Source organism: Diadema setosum, chromosome 18 (assembly GCF_964275005.1).
Source record: "Diadema setosum chromosome 18, eeDiaSeto1, whole genome shotgun sequence".
Lineage (NCBI taxonomy): Eukaryota > Metazoa > Echinodermata > Echinoidea > Diadematoida > Diadematidae > Diadema > Diadema setosum.
Genome location: NC_092702.1, coordinates 27,730,984 through 27,747,227, shown reverse-complemented (window position 1 = coordinate 27,747,227; position 16,244 = coordinate 27,730,984).

Here is a 16,244-nt window from a genome sequence, read left to right as displayed (position 1 = left end):
CCTTTACAATAACATGATTAAATGAAGACATTTGAGATTTAAATGTGATACATGTAGCGTAATTCTACAAAGTTGTTGTTAACAAGGAAACCAAAAGTTAGCACACGTGCTAGTCGAGATTGGTCACCTTGATCTTCATACTAAAAGCTAAACACAAACGAAAAATTATTACATGGTTGGTTGAAATGGCTGTTAATATTTAAATACAACGTACATCATATATTTTCTAACACAGAAAACTAATTATACTTGATACAATATCTATTAGAGAAGGAAATCTGCAAGGCATTTACGAAATGTAGATCTTTTGCTTTGTTCACGCATTTCTCCTGGTAATGTGTTCCAAAGTTTTGGTCCTAAGTAAGAAATTGAAAATTGTCCCTGTGTGGTTCTAAATTTTGGTAAGTACAACATTCTTTTTTCATTTGTTCTTGTCCTGTAAGTATGATGCACAATTTGGCAATAGTCATACAGAGGGTGCGGAATAGTTCCATTGCAGAGATCGTACATAAATGTTAAAACTGAGAACTTATGTAACCTAACAACATCTAGAAGTTTGAATCGTTGGAACAATGGTTCTGAATGTGTTCGTAAAGTCGAAAATGTTATAGCTCTCAGAGCCATTTTTTGAGAAATATGTATACAATTTAAGTGAGATTTATAAGTACTGCCCCATACTTCAATACCATATAATATGTGTGGTTGTATAAAAGATTTATACAAAAGCACAAGAATGCGCTGCGGAACATACTGTCTTAATTTATACAGTACACCTACTTTCCTTCGAACACATTTATTTACCAATTGAATGTGAGGTTTCCAAGTGAGATGACAATCAATCTGAGTTCCGATAAAGGATGCAACACTCACTTCATCAATGTCTGTGTCAGATAGTTTTATTGCACCCCTCATCGAAACTAACTGACGTTTTCTTCTGATTACCATATAATTTGTTTTCTTTAGATTGATTGTAATCTTATTGGCATTACACCATGTTTGAACTTTGTGCAGGTTTTCATTTACTTCATTCACATCTATTTCTTTTTGGCGAGCAGCATAAGTATGAAAAATATTTGAATCGTCGGCAAACAATCTGAATTTAAAGAAAGAGCAAGAGCGTGGCAAATCATTTATAAATATCAAAAAGAGTGTTGGCCCCAAAACTGACCCTTGCGGGACACCACAAGTTATAGTCTTCGGTGTCGAGACCATTCCTCTATAAGATAGCAGCTGAGATCTGTTGGACAGATAATCAGCAAACCATTGAAGTGGAATTCCACGAACACCATAATGAGCCAGTTTACATAGAAGAATATCATGATTTATCGTATCAAAAGCCTTTTTAAAATCTATAAAGATACCAAGTGTTACTTTTCCTTCATCAAGTGATGTCATTAGTGTATTTACAAGATCAATTAAAGACAATTTCGTACTGTATCTTTTACGAAAGCCATATTGGTGTTTATAAAAAATATCATCGGACTCAAAAAAATCAACCAGTCTATCATTTACAATTTTCTCTAAAACCTTTCCAATTATTGGCAGAACGGAGATAGGTCGGTAATTTCCAGGGTCCGATTTTGGTCCTTTTTTATATATTGGTGTTACTTTGGCTATCTTTAAGGCTTGAGGATAAATTCCAGTTTCTAAGGACAAATTAAAAATGTAAAGCAATGGCTTACAAACAAAACTTGCTGCATCCTTTAATAATCTTACTGGTAAATTATCATATCCATGTGATTTCTTAGAGTTTAATGCGAATAAAATATCGAACACTTCTTTCTCTGTAACTGGCCTCCAAAATAACGATTTATTATTCTTTTCCCCCAAGAATTCTTTTAGATTAATTTGTGTTTCAGGAATTTTAGTGGCCAACTTTGGTCCTACAGTAACAAAATAGTCATTAAGCTCTTCTGCTATTTCTTTTGCAGAAAAGACAGATTTAACTTCATCAACTTTATTAACCTCCAACTCTTCAATTTCTAAACTTGCAGTATGTTCTTTACCAGGATGTAACAACTCATTGACTATTTTCCATGTTTTACCCGAATCTTGCTTATTATCATTAAACATACTACTATAATAAACGCGTTTGGCATTTTTCAAAACAGTAGTTAGAATATTTCGATATACCTTGTACTCCCTTTCATATTTTAGATCAAAATTTGATGACCTATACTTTTTATACAATTTGTATTTCTTTTTAATTGATTTTAAAATGGCCTTTGTTACCCATGGATTTTTAGGGTAACATTTTGAATGACTAGTACTATTGTTCTTTCTTAATGGAGCATGTTTATCACATATTTCCCGAAATATACCATAAAATACAGAATATGCATCATTCACATCTTTACACTTGTACACAAAATCCCACCTAGCATTGGCTAAGTCTAAACAATATAAATCGACATCATAATGTTTATACGATCGTACAACTTTCCCAAAAGTTGGGACGATACTTTTAAAATAAAACATACTTTCAAAGACAGTAAAGATTGGAAGATGGTCTGAAACATCAGCCTCGATAACACCTGCATGTATATCAAACATGTCCATATTTGTATACAAATGATCAATCAAGGAAGCAGAATTTCGGGTTAATCTAGTTGGAAATGAGATCACTTGAGACAATCCAATACAATGCATGACAGTTAGAAAGTTTTCTGAATCTTTTCCAATATCAATAAGATCGATGTTAAAATCACCCATAATCAAACAATTATGTCTATCCAATTTTAAAGAATGCAATACATTCAAGAAAGATTCTTGGAATTCTGTAATGTTGGTATTGGGTTTACGATAAACAACACCAACAATGACCTTCTTTTTATCACATAAAAGCTCAAGCCACAGGGATTCTGCATGTGCTATTGCAGTGAAACCAAGTCGTTTATATTTTAATGATGAGTGAATGTAAGCCCCTACACCTCCACCCCTAACATTTCCGTGGCGGCATTCAGTCTCAAGATTATAGCCCTTTATTCCCAGTAAAGATGTACTGGGGTGTAGCTCTTCAAACGAGTGATTTTCGTCATGTAAATAAATACCAAAGTAAATTTATGAATTTGATGTAACGGTTGTTTAATTTTTGTCCTTAATTTAACTTAATTAATATTGCTGATGACGTGGCAGGTGTGTCTATAAATCCGAGTGCACTAACCAAATCCCCTCGCGTCTTACAGACCGGGCGCGAGCCCAGCCATCCCCTGCCGCTGGTAGCCCCAGCCCAGGGTGGTGAGCTGGGGCGGGAGATTAGAGGGTTAGATATATATATATATATATATATATATATATATATATATATATATACATACATATATACATATACATATTTAATATCCACTGTGGCTTATAGTATACATCTATTGCATATCATACTGTATATACATTATTTCACTTCATTAATTCTTTACATGACCAAAATGCATAATCATAAACACAACATGATTATCTGAATACCTTGTAATACAAACATTTACATTTGTACATAAATTGTCATATGATAAGGTAGCAAATGAAATAAGTCATACACAATGTATTAACCAATGGGCAATTGGTATTAGGCTGTTGGAAATGGAGGGGACTGCTAAAAAGATTAGCTTGTATATTTCAGAAAAAAAAAAAGATAGGTACAAAACACACACATTATTATATATACCCCGTTGTATGTACATGTTGCATGTAATATAACAAAATCTCTGAGTTTCCTTAATGAGTGATTATACTCACCAGCTATACCCTGTGTTTATATCTCCTTTTTGTTTCTCACAAAGCATAAACGTTTGAAGAAACATGACATAACCATTTGAAATGAGAGCCTGAAGAGCAGATATTTTTCAGAGCACGAAGGCTGCTAGAAGCAATCATAATCAGGAGTGAGGATATATGGATACGGTGAAACTAAACATGCTTTTCTGACCTGAGAAAATTAGGGTAAAAGAAAAGAAGAGACCTCTATAGACAAAACTTATATAATATAAATGCATATAATTATTTAATTTAATTTAATCTAATTTAATGAAAGCATTTTTTGTGTCATGGTGGAGTAGCTCTGTGTAAGATCACAACCACAAAACCAAAGACATTCTGGAAACTTATACCTAAGCGCAAACATAATATCCTCCTTACTGAAATAAGATGGGAGGTTCAATATTTATTGATCAGCTTTCTTTTGCAACAATCATGCGTGAAAATACAGTCCGAAAGTTGGAAATAAGCAAGGGTATTACGTGAAACAAAACGCAAACCTAATTAATGATTAACTCTGCATATCCTATGTGATCCTGCCCGATGTAGCCATATGCTTCATTGTAGTCAGGCCATTGTACCTGTTGTGGATTAACCCTAAATCCTTCTTAAATCCCATCATTTTTTCTTCTCTGTGAAAGGTTTCGATTATGCACATAAATCTTTCGGATTTCACTCACAAAATCTACATACATTATGCATTGTTCGACGGCGAAGTAACAACAATATACACTTTAAAAAAAAATAATTCGCAAAATTATTACAGGATGTGCAGCAAATTTCACTTCATCCTATGTTCTGAAAACATGTTCGTTCATTAATGATTTCGGCCTAATCATATAAAAATCAATAAGACATATCAATAAGAAATAAATGTTTTACATATTAAAATCAAGGTTCTCCAAAATTTCCATACACAGTCGATGCCCTATTGCCATATTGCCACAGGGATACCTCTGCATATGCTTTGAGCTAGAAAACTTGATTAAACCAGTCAAATATACCGTTGAAAATGTGAATGAAATCTTTTACAGCCACGAACATCTGCCATTCTGCAGTGTTTTAAGTAAATATATCATAAAAATATTAACTCAGTCTACTATAATGACGCACATATTGATGATTATGTTTTATTTGTCTTTGTTGTTATATTTTAGGTGACTTGAATCTATAACCACGGCATAAACCCAATGCATTCCTGACATCACGTAACTAGTAGAGGGTGAGATCATTTTTTTTTTTCATACTAGCCAAAACGTTCCTATAGAAAGGAAATATATGGAATGTGCCTACAATTTCCTTCACGGGAGCCTTGGATAACATCTTAATATAGCTGTATGATAATCGTCTAGAATATGTATAGCATTTTACTTTCATATTAGTTGTAATATAGTAAAACGTTTTATCCAAAATTCTTTATCACGCCATCTTTGACTTGATCTTAAAACGGGGAATTATGATTCAGCAAGAAATAGTAATATTTTCATTATGAAATGTCGGCGATGGTAGACGATTTGCTTCCCTAATGAAATCTAAAGTGGGATGGTATACAGGGTAGCATTGCAGTCTTAATGCCATTATAGTCGCGGTCATGTACTATGTGAACAAACATGTTTCTCAATCCTTTTTAAACCTTGAGAGAAGAAAGTGAGGGAGTGAGAGACTATTCTGCACACATTTTCATTTTAATTTTCATCACATTTGGATGGCGTGCAAGCTAAATTTATCACAGTGTTATTTGTACGCCAGGTTTTAAGGAGCACTTAGGGTCATGTGAATTAAACATATTATGTTACTCAGTCATCAGAAGAGGCGTCTCCGCTTGACCGAGAAAATCCGTCCACATATCCGGCGTGCCTCCCCGTTAGTTGTCAGGTAAACTATGGGCTGGATCCATGTGCATGCCGCAGCCATTTTGTCGGCGATATGACCCAGGTCAGATCTCTTCACTTCAAAATACACGAAGAGAGGCAGCCATCCACCAACTATAGAGCCCGAGAGAAGGACAACGGTAGCAACTCCTTTCGACCGCCGGGGCGCCCTCCGAGATGGAGACTGGCGTGTCTGGAGACAACTTCTGAAGATGGATCGAAACTTACCAACAGGTTGGTTGCTGTTTTCTTGAGTGCGATGTTCAGCGTCTCCTCCGTGGCTCATGATAACCACAGGATTTACATGCTTGTCATTTCGTATCTGCTTTAACGCAACTCTCAGCAGGAAAATGTTGATAGCAGACGTGAAGATCATTGTCCACAAAACAGGGATATTCACGGACAGATTCCGGATCCCATCGAAAAATTCTTCACGCGGCGATAACTTTATTTTCAGGCATTCTTTCAGGAATATTTCAAAGAATGGAGAGGAACGAAGCGGTAAGAAAGGGGAGTAGATTGATAGAGAAATCACCAAGTGAACAACGAACGCTACTACCAACCGCTTAACTGTCAATATTCTGTGATAATGCAGTGGCCAACAAATCAGTAGGTACATGCTGACACTGATAACACAGAGGCACATCATAACAGCGACCACCAAAATTCTGTGAGCATATGGGAAAAAGTAATTCATGATCTTGCAGTTTTCTGGAGACGGCCATTCGTACCACAATACCGACCACACGTCCCAACATAAGCCAAGTAAAAGGTTCATCACTGCAAGAATTTGGTGCAGGCATCGCATGATATCCTGGAGCTCTCGTTGGCGATGGATTATGACAAGTACGAACACGTTGAACGCAAAAGTTAGGCCAAGAAAACAAGAATATACGACTGAATGATGAGAAAATCCTGTAAATGTTGCGTTTTCATTAAAAGCCATTGTAGTACAGTAAGGACATGCGGTGAAAATATTGGACCCCAGCTGCAAATGTATCGTGTAATGCCTCTTACGTTGAATACTCAACTTTAATGCTCATATTCATGAAGGGACAGACTCTAAGACATGACCTTATATGTGCTTTTACCACTGTCATTGCAGCAAGGTGTAATTACTGAAGGTGAACAATACTGAAAACAGTGTGAATTCTACAATTTGCTGCTGCAACGCTCGCCCGGTTAAACTTTAAAAATTCCCCTTGTATTGCAATTGTCATTCAAACACCATACTAAGTAACAGTGCCGGTAAAAGGCACCATATTACTCTGCATCTCAACACAATCCAGTGCATGGTTGCAGTTCCACAGTCCGACCCTGTCTAATTTGTTCAGACAGTGTAAGCTTCCGAAAAGCAACAAATATTTCGACACTCATGAATATGAGGGTTTGTTTCGTTAAATAAGACTTTGACAGTTTTATGATAGGTGAGGTTGTCACAAAGAAGTAAACTTGTATGGCACGGTGCGCCAGGTGAAGGCAACACAACGTTGGCAAAGAACACTAAGCACTAGGCGAAGTTCCATTGCTGTCGGATATTCCATGCGCATTCGATAGCCGAGGACGAAGGACGTTGATCGTTGGGCTGATCAGATACATAATTGAAATCTTGATTGAAGTGGTGCTATGCAACGACTGACGTTACAATGACACAGGCAAATTGACTATATACGCACTGACATAATCATAATTTTCTAAATCCGGGCTACAGATATTCGTAAGGGATTCCACCACAACAGCGATAGTTAATATGCCACATGACAAACTGATTTGATAATCATACTTTCAGTGTCAAACACGATTGGTCTGTGACGATCACGTGTTCACATAGGTCACCGCATGTATCAAGTTTGGTCAACCGTAGTCGGGAATATACGGAGGCCAAATCAAAGAGAAAGTGTATGAGAACATTTGAGTTTTGTCGTTGGGAATTACTGGCATGAACGTTGCATATCTTTGTTATTTTTCAATCAAAATATCACTTTATCTCTAGTTCTTAGGTGTTATATGCATAAAATCACTATAATGTGATTAATAGGTCAAACTACTTGAGCTTATCGGCGAAGAATATAATACTAATGCTCTAAATACCCTATTTTTGCAATCCTTCAAGCGTCACAGCATATCTATAATACCACTTATTAGACCATAAAAAATTTGTCATTAAAGTAAAGAAATACAATATGCCGCAAAGATACCAAAAAGGAAACAATAACAGTCATTCCCATTGCAGTTTCTAAAGCGTTAACCATTCTTGAGAGCCAAGCATGATAGTTATAGTGAATGAAGTCCCTGGAAAACATTAACTCTTTGATGTCTGCATGATGTATTCGTTTGTTTGCTGTCAAAAAGACGGGAAGATACCTCAATGATACTTACTTTTTCTTTCAATAAGTTACATGATAACATAAATACATATCTTCTTGAGCCTTTATCTTTAATAAATTGAATACAGAAATAAAATTATAAACAAGTGGAAATTAATATCTAGATGCTTCTTGATTGATTGAATTTTACGATACCTTTGCAAATCCTATATAATCATCTGCATGCAGGTGCACAATATGACATAATATTGGAGGGATATAGTCGACCGCAGGTCACAAAGTGAAACCGTTACACGTATGATGTCGAAGGATTTTTTGTTACGCAATAAAGTGGAAATCTTGCGGATAGCATTGTTCTGTGATATAGTAAACCTATGGTAATCGTGTTCTTAACAGACCAAATATCAATCCACTTTTCTTCTTCGCAGGTGGATGCTGGTAAGTCGTTTTTAGATTATTCTCTCGGAACTTTTACATGTTTTTTTTTTGTTTGCGTCTCTGCAATAACAAATCAATTACATAAAACGATGCACTTTAAATATGTTCGTATGATATTGCTTATGTACAATGTGAATTCGAAAATAGTAATCAACTTTCATGTAGACCATGTTTTATATGAAGTGCGACTGTCGCAGTGTTATCCAAGTAGGAGCCATTGACAAGACTCATTTTTTTTTTTTTTTGTCAGAGCTCCAGAAATAAACGAAATACGTAACGCTATAGCAGAGAAACTAATGAAGCTCCAAGAAATGTTTTAACTTTCATGAGTTGCATACATATGATATAAGTTGGTTGATGGTCGATAAATACACCATTGAAGTGTAGAAACAATTTTCGATCACATTCAGATGGTATGCAAGGTATCGTTGAACTATTTGCACGCCAGGTAATAAGGCCATTGCAGTTGGGGTCACGTGAATACAACATGTATTACTCAGGGTTCAGTGAAGAGACGTCTTCGCTTGATTGAGAAAATCCGTCCACATATCCGGCGTGCCTCCCCGTTTGTTGTCAGGTAAACTATTGGCTGAATCCACGTGCATGCTGCAGCCATTTTGTCAGCAATATGGCCCAGGTCAGATCTCTTCACTTCGAAATACACGAAGAGAGGCAGCCATCCACCAACTATAGAGCCCGAGAGAAGGACAACGGTAGCAACTCCTTTCAACCGCCGAGGCGCCCTACGGGACACAGACAAGCGCGTTTGAACACGACGTCTGAGGCTACATCGAACATTTTCAGCAGGTCGGCTGCAGCCATTGCTCTTTTGAGTGCGATGTCCAAAATCTTCTATTTCGTTGCTCATGGAAACTCCTAGATCGACATGCTTCACCCTCTGCATCTGTTTTAACGCAACTCTCAGCAGGACAATGTTGACAGAGGAAGTGATGACCATCGTCAACAAAACGGGGATATTCACGGACAACTTCCGGATACTATCGAATACTTCTTCACCAGGCGACAATTTTATTTTCAAACATTCTTTCAGGTATATTTCAAGAAACGGAGTGGAACGAAGCGGTAAGAAAGGCGCGTTGATTGAAAGAGAAATCACCAAGTGGACAACAAATGCTGCTGTCACACGCTTAACTGTCAATATATTATGATAATGCAATGGCCGACAGATCAGCAAGTACATGCTCAAGCTGAGTCCACAGAGGCAAACCATGACACCAACAACGAAAATTCTATAGGCGTATGGAAATATATAATTGATGATCTTGCAGGTTTCTGGAGAAGTCCATTCGTACCACAGAATCGACCACATGTTCCAGGATAACCCAAGGAAGAGATTCATCACTGCAAGAATTTGGTGCAGACACCGCATGGAGTCGTGGAGCTCTCTTTGGCGATGAAGTACGACAAGTTCGAGCACATTGAACGCAAGGCTTAGGCTTAGAAAACAAGAATACACAATTGAGTGATTAGAAACGCCTGAAAACGTCGTTGCGTTTTCACTAGGAGCCATTTAGATAACGCCAGGAGAAAGGGTTTAAACGTCAATCCCTGATATTCGACCATTGATTGTTGGTCTCACTGGGATAATGCTGTAATAGCATCTATTGATAGATAATGTTGTCTCTAATCATCAACATAATATTGCTTTCACAACAGGCGCCCTTATGGCGACTTACCATGCTAAGGCCAGCTTACAAAAGTTGAAGAACACGCTTTGCCCAGGAGGAGCTGACAGGCGCGCATGTCCAATCCGAATTACCATCCACTCCTGTGCCATATTTTAATTGTGATTCTAATCTCATACATGACTGGTGATTCCAGCTCTAGACCACAGCATATCCCGGCGAAAGCACGATGGCATCATTCAGTTAACGATATCGAGAACGAACTACATGTTTTTTCCCAGTAAAACATTACATGTTCAGCAGTGACTGATGTTAGTGACACAAACAAAGGGATGTCCAGACTCACATCAGAAATAAGTGACATTGTTTCACATCATAGCTGATGCTATGTGTGCAGCAGCGATGGATGTGGCTCTTTTTATGTCAAACTGCTTTAACAGTTGCAATCTTGACTGTTAGTGCCTAACATGATTGGTCTATTACGGTCACGTGTTTACATTGATGACCGTATCTATTCACATTGAAGGAACCTCAAAGGGCGCCCCAACAGAAACTTCTTCAGAATCATTTGAGTTTCGCCTGTTGAAAATCTGACGGATCGAATGGCACAATATATTTCTGCAGTAATTCAAACAAAATGTCAATGCCAGGCACTGATACTGACATAGAATACGAAGAGTGGCATTGAATTCAGTCAAATTGTAGATGAGCCTAGATCATTATCGGGACATCCTCTTTTGTTTTGTTTTACATGGTCGTCTTAGGATAACGGCCGTACACCCATAACAATGCAATCCACTAGATATATCTGTGTATATGTCGTAGCTCTCTGATGAAAAGGCCACGCCCGTCCAACAAAGAAGGTGAAAGAACCTTGAGTAAAGATTAATGAGATGTGAAATTACAAAGTACATTATTTTCGTGGGAAAATTGAATGATAGTATCTGTCAGAGAGATAAAAAATGTCATCTCCGGGCTTTACCCTTCCTTGAAAAAATCAGTAAAGTCAATGCGTGTCTCCTTCACCTACCTAGTCCCACTATTCCCTTGTCATAAAACGCAAATGTCACGATATTATCCGAATTGAATAATACATTGGACTGGGTGTCATAAGTAGTTTTGATTTTATGATGAGGGAGGGGAGCGCCGCAGAATTAATCATGTACGCAACAACAACAACAACAACAACAACAACAACAACGACAACAGAAATCATGATAATGTTGTTATGTCAGAATAATCACTGATTATTACAGAGGTCCGGTAATCTCTCCGTCAACATTTGAATCTAATCAGGTGGTTTTATCATGTGATCGTTTAAACACTTGTTCACTGAGTCAGGTGAAAGTAAGAGGGTATGTGAGAACATACAGCTCTAGCGATATTACCAGAAGACTCTTTAGAGTGTTCATGTGACACACTCTGTCACGTAATTCAAAGTTTTCCACCACTTTCTGCTTAAAGGGATGGTACAGTATTTGTGGAGATGAAAACTGGGCTTTAACTTTTTTGCGAGATACCAAGAAAACGCTTGTGAAATAGTACAGAGCATACCATTTTAAGAGTAATTCAAAGTTTATTTGATGAAAATCGGGTTTGGAATAGCTGAAACATCCAAAAACAAAGTAAAGCAAAATGATCGTAATAAAGTGTGGGTCCCATACTTTATTAGGATCACTCTGATTTGGATATCTCAGCCATTTCGAAATAAATTTTTATCAAATAAACGTTGAAATCCCCATGGAATTACATGCTCTTTCATATTTCATAAGAGGTTTCTCACTATCTCACCAAAAAAAAAAAAGAAGAAATGATAAAAATCTGAAGTTAAGTCTCAGCCAAAACTATACAATCCCTTTAACAGAACCATTGGTATTTGTTCAAAAAATTAGCCATGCGTGTAGTACATCAGATAATATTACCCATTTATATATTTGCATGACTCACTGCGTTTCGCAGACACCTAATTGACTAAGCACACTGCACTTTAATGATATCACACTGATATTTTTATGTCAGTGATAAGGAAGTGACGTCAGCACTCTGATCACTCACTTCACAAGCCAAGATCTGTTATTTACATCTGAGTCGTCACGACAGATTTCATGAAATCATTAATGTGCTTTTGTAAAATTGATTAGAACACTGCGATTACGTCAGGCAAAATGCTTACTATGTTAACCGTGCTTTGGAATGGAATTGTAATGTTATTAGTGTAAACCCCAAAAACGTTATTTGTATTATTGAGTATTTTGAGGAAACATAGTCATTAAGAGTTAGTTTTTCACGTTTTCTTGTCTATAACCATTATATAAGCTCGTAACATAAGTATCAAGAAGTGTATGATCCTATTTCCCACTGCATGGTCTTTAAAAAGAGCTCTGTCCAAAGTACATCACTTTGCTGACGAATAGGAAGAAAAGGATGTATCACACAATAAACTGACAGGTAATGACAGGCATGGAAAATGTGAGACAAATTCTGATGCTGAAGAGACGATTTTGTCTAAATGTCGCTGTCGAAATGATGGTAAATAATTATATTGATTAAGATAAAGAGTAAAGGGTCATGGTAGTTAGGGTTACCTTTTCTTGCCCCTGGCAGCCCTGTTTTCTATGTCACAATCTAGGGTTTTTTTCTCTTATTTGTGCTTTGTCTCTGTGTTATAATTTATCTTAGTTTTGTTATGCTGAATCAAATTTGTTTTGTGTTTACCCACGTACATGTGCACACGTCTGAAATGCCGAATAAAATAATGATAATAATAATGATAATAATAATAATAATAATAATAATAATAATGATAATAATAATAATAATAATAATAATAATAATAATAATAATAATAATAATAATGATAATAATAATAATAATAATAATAATAATAATAATAATAATAATTCCCGAAATTATCTTGGGCTTTCGTAAACGAGGATAAGTGCCGCTGTCATATCTGTACCATCACAAAAGACTGATGTTCATATTGGTTTTACAAGTATGAATTAGTCACTGAAAGATTGCTATGCTATCCTTGCAACTATGACGTGATCCACCATGAAGAAATTCATTCATTATTGGAATTACAAGAATACCTTGCATATACTTGCAGTCGATCTAAGATTACGAATTCTTTTTCATCAAACAAGTTAATTGCACATAACAAGGATGAGTTAGTTACTGAAATGTGATTATGTTATCCTCGAAACTAACATGATTGCGTGACCCGCTATGCTGAAATTACTTCTTTAACAATTAATGTTTATGTCACAAAATTACCTTGCAAACACAGTCGGTCTGTAATCACCAATACATTTTCCTTTTAGACTATTTCAGTGGCCAATGGGACTTTCAATTTCATCAGTGCTTAATTGAATGATTACATCCTTAGCAATCACTTAAGTTGTTTTTACGTTTCTGCTTCACTCAGCAAAAATGCGACGTCTACAAATCCGTCTGACCTGCCCGTTGGTCATGAGATAAACGAGAGGCTGGATCCAGGTACCGGATGCAGCGATCTTATCTGCCATGTGGTCCACTGGGATCCCTTCCACTTCGTAGCACACTACGATGGGTAGCCATCCGCAAAGCACCTGAGTCGTGATGAGTACCACGGTAATAACACCCTTGAAGTTCCACCTTCCTGGAGCTTCTACCCGCGGATGTCCTTTCCTTCTGAGCTCTGACGTTTTATCCGCAGACCGCTGATGACTATCCTCGGGCGTGCTGACGTCGAGATCTTTCGCGCCGTCGTCATCTCGGCGGCCAAATGCACCCAACGTTACCTTTGCCATGGCTCTCCTCTGCTTACACACAGCCAATAGCAATTGTATATTTACCAGCGACGTGAATAGTATTGTTATTGATATTGGACAGACTAGAGATAGCTTCTCGAGCAGGAACAGTCCATTTTCGTGGGCAAGAAGTTTTACGCCCAGGCATGTCTTTAAGATTACGCCATCGAAAGGCATAAACGACATTGGTAGAAATACGAGGTAAATCGGAATAACAACGCCCAAGTGGATACCGAAAGCTACGTACAGTTTCCTCTTTGTAACAATGCGATGGTAATGTAGTGGTCGACAGACGAGAACGAACATATTAAAACTTATCCCACAGAGACATCCCATGACTGATACTACCGACAGTCTAAAAACGCTGAGGAAAAACTTGTTGGGCAGTCGGCAGAGTTCCTGCCTGGACCACTGGAACCATATGATGGACCACACATTCCAAGTAACGCCGAGGACAAAGTTAAGAAGAGTAAGAGCTCGGTATAACCATCGAATGGCGTCCTGAACTTCCTTTTGGTGTTGAATTACAGCGAATACAAGAACGTTTAAGCACATGGTTAGAACCAGGTAACTGGAGTGAATAGTCACATGATAGGTCGCCGCCATGATGGTTGAAACGTTGCCTTCATGAGCCATGACTTGTCTTGAATTACCTGGGTTTTACGACTTCAAACTGGGATTTGAACACACTTCAGGTACAACGAGTTTTATAAGCAAAAAAAAAATAGTGTTTCAAGACTTTTGCTATGAAGATCAAATGATACCTGCTGAAAAGTTTTTTTTTTGCAGAAAATTGTTCCTTTCCAAGAGGTATGCTTAGCCGCATCGCTTGTCGTTTAGTAAATGAACATGTCAGTTTGGGGAAGCAGTTCTGGACGTGCTTAGCTTAGTAACGCCAACAATTTTCATTCTGCCATAGCTTCCGCAAAATGGATCATCGTTTTTTGGTTTTAGGTCAACCCAGAGTTGAGACTATGTGAGCATGAAATTATTGGCTGACACACCACTGATTCAGGAATGACAGACACTGAACACGAGCGAGTTGCTCCCTAGGCAAATAGAGCGGCACAGATCCTTGGACTGATGACTGCAACGAAACTATCAAAAGTCTGACATCAGGGGTAAATATGTACATTCCTGCCTCTGCAGGTGAAGAGCCTGTTTCCTGCTTCTTCATGTAAAAAGCGCTCTAACAGATATTGGTAAATTGACGTGACAGATCCTGCGCCGTCAACAACACCCACCACTTATCAAATGTTGCTCTCAACTTCTTAGCACCATCGCTTTCTCGGATCCAGCGGTGAGAGCTTTTAGCAGGAGCTTAAGAGGAACAACCACATAGTCACGTATGACATATTTATAATCCCCTAACACTGAAAGAGTTACGTTGGCGACTGCGATTTGTCCAGGCTGATCACGTGCTCTGGTGTCGTGCCATTGGGAAAAAACAATGTGCGAATCATTCATAGCATGACGTTGGATGAATAGATTTACCCTGGTTGATGAACGCACAGATGTTCAGTAAAAAATGTATTCTTTAATCATTTTAGCTGAGGTTGAGAGAGGCATCGAACAATGGAAGAAAATTGAATTCGACGTTTTTATATGTGCTTTTGATGGAAAGGCACCGCGGCTTTGTTTATTATTAATGGTAAAAGATCATTAGGTTTAGTTACAGTATGACTGCCATTCCCTCTTTTTATGTGGCAGTCAGGGACCTCGGCAGAGGGAATGCCCTGCATGCAGGCTTGATAGGGCCATTATCCCACGGATACAGAGATGGGTCTTCACGGTTATGCCACTTTGTGGGAATATTCGCACAGCAGAGCAGATGGGGAGGGGTGGAAAATATCACAAATTAAGAAAGACAGAGAAAGGGGAGCAAGAAAGGTATAGGCGAGCTGGGAAAATAATTGGTGAACATGAGGGCAGTTTGCTTCAGGCTGTCAATACGCAATCACCGATAGGGATATAGATAAAGATACATAGCGAAAAGGTGTGTGTTTGTTGTCAATTACTTTGTCACTATAGCTCCTCCCCACTCCTCCGACAGACACGCACACACTCTACGGGGAGTGGACGTCCTGTATACCCTACAGTGACTTGTCTATATCATTGACATTTGTGCACATGATAACTAAAGTATTCAAACCATCTTTTGTCATGTAAATGATGATGTTTTTGACACACAAGTCTACAGTTTCCATGAGATCGAATTTTGTTTTTGTTTATTGCATTGGCATCCTGGTTCACGTATATGCATTATTATGCAGCCATCTCAAATGGTGTGTGTGCACGACTATAACGAACTGAAACTGAACATATCGCTAACCGGGTAAACACAGTAACCTGAGCAGGGTACAAGTGTTCATTTCCTATTCTTCAAAGATGTCAGTGCCAAGTAGGGCTCGTTAAAGAAGA